Source organism: Anolis carolinensis, unplaced genomic scaffold (genome assembly GCF_035594765.1).
Source record: "Anolis carolinensis isolate JA03-04 unplaced genomic scaffold, rAnoCar3.1.pri scaffold_9, whole genome shotgun sequence".
Taxonomy (NCBI): Eukaryota; Metazoa; Chordata; class Lepidosauria; order Squamata; family Dactyloidae; genus Anolis; species Anolis carolinensis.
Window position 1 is genome coordinate 21923622 of NW_026943820.1, and position 9900 is coordinate 21933521.

Consider the following 9900-nt stretch of genomic DNA (forward strand, 5'->3'; position numbering starts at 1 on the left):
ATCCAGCAATTTTCTGGTGGTATCTAACGTAATGTGTCTTAGTTAAGTTACTTAGATAGTGGTGTCTACGATGATGAGCAGCGAAATGGTTTATACCCAAATGTGATTGACCTGTACTATTTGTGTTTCTGACTGTAAACTACAAATCATATTTGTAGGGCTCGGGCTGTGGTGCAGGCTGGAGAGCAGCTGCAATGAATCACTGCAATGAATCACTCTGACCAGGAGGTCATGAGTTCGAGGCCCACTCGGAGCCTATGTTTGTCTGTCTTTGTTCTATGTTAAAAGGCATTGCATGTTTGCCTATATGTGTAATGTGATCCGCCCTGAGTCCCCTTCGGGGTGAGAAGAGGGGAATATAAATGCTGTAAATAAATAAATAAATATTCAGAAGTACAAGACCAGTAAAAATAATTTACAGTTCACACTGTGCACTTCCAGTCAAGTCTTTAGAATTTTCTTCTCTCACAATGAAATTCTTCTTGTGATAAGGAATGCCTCACTAAACAAGAAAAAAAAGTTATGTGACATATAGTCTTCTTTTTAAATAAATATATATATAAGGTGCATTGTTATTTGAATTCCATTTGGAGACAAGGACTGTGTAGTATCTGTTGGTGTTGTCAATCAGGAAACAGTCTGTGGTTGTGACTCCTTAATAATGCTGATAATTGGTTCATATCTAGTTGGACTTATATCATATTAATTATCATTACAAAATACAAAGTAAATGGAAGCAAAAGCAACAATTACCAGAAGTTAGAGTTCTTGTGCAGCGGGATGTAGTTTTACAAGGTCTTTAGCCTTCTCTGCCATGGAATGCTAGTGACTCACCAGACTACAGATCTCAGATCCCATAACAATGAGCCACGGCAGTTAAAGTGGTGTCAAAGCGGATTAATTCTAATGCAATAGGCACCAACACAACAGGCAGCAATTCACATCACAGCCCTTCTGATGCACTTTCAGCCTTTGACAACGCACATTGAGATGCCTACCAGGAAGTGGCGGATCACAACAGAAAATCATTCTACACATCAGAATGCATTCCTGCATATCGGAAATGCCTGATACACATCAAAAGTCCCCCGTATCCATGAGAAATGCTGGATAGCCATCAGAGTTGTCTGATGTGCATCAGAGGTTAGCTATGCACAACAGAAATGTCTGGTACTCAAGTAGAGCTCATCTGATGCATCTGATGCAAACTGAAAGTATGCTGTGCATATTGGATACTTGTTGATCCCATGCAAATATTCAGTAACAGGCTTCATTACATTTCAGCGACATAGACCAAAACATAGACCGCGATCTAGAATCTGAGCCATTATTTTTACTTCATGTTCACATGCATTGACAGTACATTCTCAGTGCAAAAGCAACTAATACAAAGTTTAGGTATATTACCCTGTTTCCCCTAAAACAAGACATCCCCAGAAAATAAGACCTAGTAGAGGTTTTGCTGAATTGCTAAATATAAGGCCTCCCCCAAAAGTAAAACCTAGCAAAGTTTTTGTTTGGAAGCATGCCCACCGAACAGAACACCAGAGCATGCAGCATCGGTAAATGTACGTACCATAAAGTGTTGTACATGGAAATATTGGTAGTAACAAGAAATTCTTGATAGGATTCACAGTTTGTCTGGTTATGCTGGTTTATGATGACAACTACTGTACAGTATATAATAAATGTTCACTTTTTTGTTCAACAATAAATGTGAATTCTTCTTCATAGAAAAATAAGACATCCCCTGAAAATAAGACCTAGAGCATCTTTGGGAGCAAAAATTAATATAAGGCACTGTCTTATTTTTGGGGAAACACGGTAAAAGCTGACAAATTCTCTTCAATGCAACTGGTTTGACCTTCAGCGTCTACATGCTTTTCAAGCATTGGAAAGGAGTTTTTACCAACCTGAAGCCAGTCAATATATATTTTCTTACTTGTAAATCTGCACGATTTATAAAGACTTAATACAATTGTGTGGTGAGTGAACAGCAAACAGATTATGTCTCCCTATCTTCCTGTAATATCTATCTGACTGTTTTTCTGACTAGATAGAAGAGTATATTGTATGCCAGGTTATTTCACCGGTAATAATCATCTGACAAAATTTCTGCCAGTAGTTCTGATTTTTTCATATATTTCCCTACATTGCAACATGATATCCCATAGTCATAATTTTCATTGGAATTGATTCCTATAAGCACTGTATCTGGTTTTTTTTGGCTATTTATTTTGGTTATAATCTCCAAGCGTATGCAAAGGAGATCAATCTATGTGTAGAAGGAATGGGAGAGATGGCACTAAGAGAATGCCATCACTTTTTCTATTGAGCTGGAGCTATGGGAATGGTAAAGATACACAGATACTTATACTTCACCCACACCATCTGATGAATGTGATTTCTTAATATTGTTCATGAATCTCTACCATATCCCCTTATCTCTGGTCCATATAACAAGCAATGACATTGCAAGGCATGGTCTTAAGGAAACAAGGCATGGAGAGCAAGCATGGCAATTTTGGTCAGGCAGCTAGAGCTTTCCAATATTTTCTGAGTCCATGGCAGCTGTATGGATTTGGACAGTTTCCTCTCCTGGAACACAGATCACCTGCTTTCGTTCCTTTTGCACTTGGTCTGTCACCCTTTCCTTTCTATAGCTCTCAAGAGGGATTCAATAAATAGACAGATGTAATAAGATGGCTCATTTTACAACCCATCTCTGTTTCTAGCTCCGTTCTTCCATTCTTTATGAGTCTTCAACAGAAATTGGTTGGCTTTCTCTCAGGGTTTGGATTATATGGTCTTTACAATCCTTTCCAACTCAATGATTCTAGGAAAAAAATGGTATATGCAATATACATCACCATCTTTCTCCTGCATATGAGTTCACTTTTTTCCCTCTGTTTCGTTCCTTTATTGGAACACAATTATTGGGAGTATCTTTTACTCTGTGAAATCACAATTCTGGATACAATTCGGCAGTTTTATAAAATGTGCAAGTAGAAAATCAGAAATGAAGATTTTGTCTTCACTCTATATCGTTAAGAAATCCCAAGGGTCTACACATCCTTAAAGAGCCAGGATTGTTTAAGCAGAGTGAAGATTTCATTCAGAAGTGATGTGTCGTACTTAACAAATGTGCCTTGAATTTAATCGTACTTATTATAGATACTTCCATTAAAGCTAATTTACAACTTAATTGACACTCGTCAAGATACAGAATGCCTAGTGACAAAGAGATAGAGCAAAAGTTTTCTGCTATAGAGATGGAGTGAACACATCCAAGGATAATTATATTGACCTAGTGATTGTGATTATATAACAAGGCATATTCTTAACTACAACATAAGTTTAAAATAGTTTTGTTTTCTTCTACTGGAAAGGTCAGTTTTGCAAACCTTTGAACCTAAAGTCAGCTGACATTGTCATTCAAAGTCTCACTTTGATTTGAAGATATGCAAAAATAGAACAATGCTCTGAAGTTCAATGCGTTCAATGGGTAAAAAAACTCGGGGCTATGTCTGTTTTTATTGTTGCTTTTATTGTTGTTTTTATTGTTTTTATTATTTTAAAGCCAAGTGTATTGTTTTAATCTATTTTTGTAAACCGCTCCGAGCCAAACTGGGAGTAGCAGTATATAAGTTTAATAATAAATAAATAAATAAATAAATAAGTGTTTGGGTATTGAGAAAGTAGTGTTAAATATGTGACTTGATTCCATTGAAAAAATGTTGGATGAAATGAATGTTCTCTTATAAGATTCAGTAGGTGGTTTATTGCTATAATGGAGAGATTATTATGAATGTGCCATAACTGGATGTCTCTATATAATCTAGAGCAACACTGTGTAGTGGTTGCTTGTTCCACTTTCTGGAGAAAATGATTTGATATAGACAAGATCTCTCACAGAAGGGACATTTAATTACAAATAACTGGCCAAGATTGGGAAGCATTAATTATCTCAAGGCTTTTGCAGCTTGATTACTTTCTGATGTGGAATAGCTTCCTAGTCAGACCTATTCAAATCAAGATGCCTTTGTTTTGCTTTTGAGACCCAGGAGAGATTTCCCAGAGGAGCCTACTCTGAAGCCTTTAAGAAAGTGAAGCAGGGATGCTCAAAGTAAGAGTGACAGCTTGAGGCAGAGGATTTGCAGGATGAAAAACACTTGATTTTTCTAAAGCGAGTAGCTCTGTTGTTCTAAGACAATAGGCAATGTTTGTAAATAGGAGCAAAAATGCAATGGTGTGAAGGAAATAAAAGGCTTGAAGTGAAATTGTTGAATATAACGGATACTCCCAACAGGAAGTAGTGAATCACATTCTGCCAATAACTCACTAAGTTCTAGCAACATAGGCTAGCACTCACCCACATTTCTACCATAACTGTACAGAATTAATCTGGAATCTATAGAAACTGTTTTGTCCAATCAAACTTGAGTATTTCTTTTGAAATTGTGATTGTAATGTTGCCCTCCTCTGTGGCGCAGGCTGGTGAGCAGCTGCAATAAATCATTCTGACCATGAGGTCATGAGTTCGAGGCCAGCCCGTGGCGGGGTGAGCACCCATCAATTAAAAATTAAAAATAGCCCCTGCTCTTTGCTGACCTAGCAACCTGAAAAATAGTTGCATCTATCAAGTAGGAAATAAGGTACCACTTATTTAAAAAGTGGGGAGGCAAGTTTAACTAATTTACGACCTGGAATAAGGAAGTGCCGTCAGAGTGGATGATGAAGCATCTGCTCCCCCCTGTGGCCAGAATAGAACATCCCCTCAGAAGAAGGTTAAATTGCCTCTGCGTCTGTCTGCCTGTCTGTCTCTGTTCGATGTGTTTATGGGCATTGAATGTTTGCCCTATGTGTGTATAATGTGATCCGCCCAGAGTCCCCTTCGGGGTGAGAAGGGCGGAATATAAATACTGTAAATAAATAAATAAGAAAGAAAGGTGTGGTATTTATTTGCTTGCAGTTCTAGCAGTGAGACACAAGCACATAGAACTGGGGAAGGTGAGGAGAAAGACACACAACAAATGTTTTCCTGGGGGAAATGCTGCAATTTCATTGTAAGTTAGGCTTAATATGGTTATCAGAATCACATGAATTATTTGCTAACCAATGTCTCTCCCAGTCTCACTGCTAAGCAAATGTTGGGAACACTGGGATTAAAGTATCCCAGTGTAATGTGAACTGCTATGTACTATGCTACAACCATCTTAGAGTGAGGCTGGTTGAAAAGAGTCCTGAACTAGACAAATGCCCATAGGCCTCAATGCTTAGAGGAGTATTTTCATAATTGGACCTGAACTGATGGAAAAACATGCCACTCACAGGTCAGTGACCACAGACATTGACCTTTTTATCAAAGGGTTGTTGTATGTTTTTTCAGAAGACAGGAGCAGAATTCAAAATGATCTTGACAGACTAGAGAGATGGGCCGAAAATAACAAAATGAAGTTCAACAGGGACAAATGCAAGATACTTCACTTCGGCAGAAAAAATGGAATGCAAAGATACAGAATGGGGGACGATGCCTGGCTCGACAGCAGTACGCGTGAAAAAGACCTTGGAATCCTCGTGGACAACAAGTTAAACATGAACCTACAATGTGATGCGGCTGCTAAAAAAGCCAATGGGATTCTGGCCTGCATAAATAGGGGAATAGCGTCTAGATCCAGGGAAGTCATGCTACCCCTCTATTCTGCCTTGGTCAAACCACACCTGGAATTACACTGTGTCCAATTCTGGGCACCTCAATTGAAGGGAGATGTTGACAAGCTGGAAAGCGTCCAGAGGAGGGCAACTAAAATGATTATGGGTCTGGAGAACAAGCCCTATGAGGAGCGGCTTAAAGAACTGGGCATGTTTAGCCTGCAGAAGAGAAGGCTGAGAGGAGACATGATAGCCATGTACAAATACGTGAAGGGAAGTCATAGGGAGGAGGGAGCAAGCTTGTTTTCTGCTGCCCTGCAGACTAGGATGCAATGGAACAATGGCTTCAAACTACAGGAAAGGAGATTCCGCCTGAACATCAGGAAGAACTTTCTCACTGTGAGGGCTGTTCGGCAGTGGAACTCTCTCCCCCGGACTGTGGTGGAGGCTCCTTCTTTGGAGGCCTGATGTACCCCATCAGGCCATAAAAAGTTGTCTGGTTCAAATTGATAACACTCCTCTGAGAGCTGATACTGTGTGTACTGCTTTGCTAAGATACTTTCTGTCTTCATCCACATTTTGGGAAATAATATATTCACCTCCAAATAATTGTCTCTAGTGTTCTAATCGCAACATCTTATTTAGGCAAGCCCTGCAGATCAAGTCTAAATGGAAAGAGATCATTCTTTCTGAGTTGATCAGTCATCTCACCTGGAGATCTTTTATCTCCCAAGTATTGAAAAATATTTGGCATGGACAAGGCGTGCCGCATGTCCTGAGTCACAAAATTGTGATCTAATCTTCTTCCTCCTACAAAAATGTGTAGAACCAGCTACACGCTCATGGGCCAAGAAAACAGCATCATTGCCACAGAATAATAATAATAATAATAATAATAATAATAATAATAATAATAATAATAATAATAATAATAAAACTTTATTTATACCCCACCACCATCTCCCCGTGGGGACTCGGGGCGGCATCAGAACCACACTGATCTCATATTAGTTGAAAAGATAAGATAATAAAAGTTTATTTAGCTGAGTACAGATGTACCTTTTGTATTCTTTTGATTAATAAAAAAAGTAATTCATGACTTCGATAATGCAAAGAGTGATGGTGAAGCCATGGTGCATAATGAGAGTACCACTAAATCCCTGACTCTTAAATCCACAGCAGCCATATTGAAAAAGGATGAACTGAGATGGATGGAATAATAATCTGACCTTACCTAAAGCTATTTCCAAACTAAATACTTGTGCATTCAGATTTTCCCCATTGTTTTCTTCAGATATTTGCTGTCTTTTTAGACAAAGACATTGGTCCTTGCTAAAGTGGCCAACCAACAGATTTAATGCTGTGGCACATTTTTTTATTGCTGGACTTTAGGAGCCTCAGCTATATATTTAAAAAAGTCAGTTTGAGAACTTTCCTCTATATTTATTATCATTATCATTGTAATTACTACTACTACAGGATCCAAGTTTAACTGATATTGCATTTTAATCTTTTGTAATATCTATTCTGCATTACGGAAATAAATCTCGCATTTCTTTTTTTTTTCTTGTGCATCAAAGAAGCTTTTACTTAAATGTAAGGGTTTTTTTCTGTAGAGTTGAAGAAGGCGATATGGCAGTCTTGGTGGAAATCAAATTAACCCAATGTAATGGATTTGAGCGCCCAGAACTTGTTGCTACAGACTGATCTATTTGAATATAAAAATCCATTTCTGATACATTTTATTCAGAGAGTGAGTCATGGAGCATGTACTACATAAAAGGATCAGTCTGGAATTTGTAATCTGATAGTTTGCATTTTCCCATATCTCAGTGGCCATTTCATTGACCTATAACTTAATTAAGGAATGGGTGCATTGTTCACAATTGGAAAAATTTTTGTCTTAAGTAAAAGTCTTCCAAAGTCTTCTGACCTTATTCCATGAGCAGGAGGTAAGGCAGGGAAAGTGGAGGAAAGTGTCCTTAATAGTGGGCACATGACCTAGGCCAGAAAGATCCTTCTTCAGGGATGGCCAACTGTCCCAATTCATTTCCCCGCTTTCCTCTGCTTCCACACACTGTCATCTATCAGGAGTCGGGGAACACCTGACTCCTGAAAAAGGACCATCTTCGCATGCTGGTGAGACAAATTTCAATGCACAGCTTCCAAAAGTGGCTGTACATTGTGGGGAGACCTCCAAGGAACTGTTACTCCGGCATGAGAAGATGGTCAGAAAATGGGGGGAAATTAGTGTGGGAAAAGGTGCTTAATAACTTCTTTTAAAAAAGAAAGGTCTCTATTACTTGGTCATTTTAGAGTACAGTGTTCCCTCACTTATTGCTGGGGTTAGGTTCCAGGACCACCCGCAATAAATGAAAATCTGCGAAGTAGGGACACTATATTTATTTAAATATTTATACATTATTTTAGTAGTTATACACTATTTTAAGTCTTTATCAACCAATCGTGTGTTGATAAATCACCTCCTCCTCCTCCCGTTGCCCCTTGGGCTCCTTTTTTCTCCCTTTGGCTTCTCCTTCCTCCCTTCCTTAGGCTGTGAATTGTAATTTTTTATGATTTATAATAGTCTTTTAGAGCTTATTGAAAAACCGCGAAACAGCGAATCCGCGAAAAGTGAACCACGAAGTAGTGAGGGAACACTGTATTCTGTTACGAAAAGAAATAATCTGAAACTAACATCTTCGTACCGATCTCTGCTTTTGTTTTTCTATGTTCTTCAGTATTGTTGCACTGAATCAATTTTCACTTCTTTGCCTCTATTAGTGCTAGAGAGACAACGATTTTGTGATAGAAGTATTCACTGTTCGTTCTTGTCCATAGTGCAATTGGTTATTCAGTTCCAATGACAAGCTAAGCCAATTGCTTCTGACCACATTCATTACAAGCAATTGGAATGAAAGAGAAAGAGAAAAGATGTTTACAGACAATAATAATTGCATGGAGTTGCTAACTATGAGCAGGAGTATGGCTGGAAAAAATTAGCTGGGAACACAAGAATACATTTTGGGAGTTTCCAGAGAGGATCAAAATGCAGGTTTAAAAACTGGGGCAAAAAAATCCTGGGACCTGTCAGCGAGTTCACACAGAGACCTATCAGTCCCGGGAAATGGTCCACCACCATCCTCACCCCTTCTTTTGAAGTGGATCAAGATGGAAGGCAGATGGGCCTGGTTTATGCTTATGGATCATGTGATTAATTATGACTGTGATTTTAAATGTTTTAATTGTTTTACTTGAATTTTATAATTAGCTAAATGTCTTTTAATGCTGTATTGTTGTCAAGGCATCGGATAGCTGCCTTTTTATGTAAAGCCGCCTTGAATCCCCTCTGGGGTAGAGAAAGGTGAGATAGAAATACCACAAATAAATAAATAAATAGGGGGCCTCCACCAGAATTTTTGCAAAAAAATCTCTCTGAGGTGTGCTGGACTTCATATGTGCACATGCGGAGATCCCAATGTGCACACAAGCAGATTTCTTATCTCTCTTCACCCAACTGTTAATTCAAGCTCTGTTTATAAGAAAGAAAGGAATGGTTGCAGAGAGTTCTAATTGCTTTCCAATTATGCTTCCCTTTGGCCACCTGTGTTGTCTCTGACTCCATTTCTTGACAGTTCTTTCAGACTTTTAAAACACATGCACTGGAGCAGTCCACATGGAGAATGGGAAGGAAGTCACATGTTTTCCAAGACTACATGGATATGCAGTCATGTGAAAGTATGCATTTTAAGGGTTTTAAGCGCACCCTTTAAACACGTGTTTTCAGCTGTTAACCCAATTACACTGCACTTCTAAACATCATTTCGTCCCTTAGCCTGGCTTTGCCTTTCCTATCAAGGCCTTGATTTGCCTTTACACACCAACCCTGCAAGGTAGGCCAATCCATTACAACCAGCATGGTTCAGTTTGATCAACTCTCCAATAGAAGCAACTGCAAGAAATTTCATTTCTCCTCTATGCTAGAAGAAAAACTCTCTGTCATTGGACTTTAAGTAATGTGACCAGGGCCCAATTAGAATGAAAAGTAGAACCTCTCAATAAAGAAGAGCTAGCTTACAAGATTTTGCAGCCCAAAGAGGAGTCCTCTTATGATCATGACTTGCTTTAGATTTCAGAAGTAAGGATAGCAACAACCTAGTATCTGATAACATGCAGGGGAAGAGGGATCATTAGTATTGGGGGGAAACTACCTTGCAGCCACAACAGACTATGCAACATGTGTTTAAA